A 609-nucleotide genomic window follows, 5' to 3' on the forward strand; every position below is an offset into this window, starting at 1 on the left:
ATGGCAAAACGCACCAAGAAGGTCGGAATTGTGGGCAAATACAGGACCTGTTAAGGTGCCTCCCTCAGGAAAACAGTGAAGAAAATTGAAATCAGCCAGCATGCCAAGTATACCTGCTCCTTCTGTGGCAACACCAAGATGAAGAGATGAGCTGTGGGCATTTGGAACTGTGGTTCCTGCATGAAAACTGTAGCTGGTGGGGCCTGGACCTACACACCACTTCTGGTGTCACAGTAAAGTCTGCCATCAGAAGACTGAAGGAATTGAAGGACCAGGTGAAGCACCACCATTTGATAATGTTGCCAGCCTATAATAAATGGGTTAATTTATACAACAACAACAAAAAGAAGGCTTCTTAAATATGTATGAATGATAAATGACACACAATTGATATGTATCAATTCACTGAAACAGAAACTGATATTAAGTATTTAATATCATATTTGTAAACCATCTATAGTTCAGTTCAGTTGCTCAGTCATGTCCGACTCTGCGACCCCATGAACTGCAGCACACCAGGCCTCCCTGTCCATCACCAACTCCCGGAGTTCACTGAAACCTATGTCACTGTGTCAGTGATGTCATCCAACCATCTCATCCTCTGTTGTC

General features: G+C 43.3%; 1 pseudogene; it reads left to right on the forward strand.

Moving 5' to 3' along the window:
* Positions 1–359, forward strand: LOC138074358 (large ribosomal subunit protein eL43-like; annotated as a pseudogene).
* Positions 360–609: the final 250 nt, after the last annotated feature.

The sequence above is a fragment of the Capricornis sumatraensis genome, chromosome 2, assembly GCF_032405125.1.
Source record: "Capricornis sumatraensis isolate serow.1 chromosome 2, serow.2, whole genome shotgun sequence".
Classification (NCBI taxonomy): domain Eukaryota; kingdom Metazoa; phylum Chordata; class Mammalia; order Artiodactyla; family Bovidae; genus Capricornis; species Capricornis sumatraensis.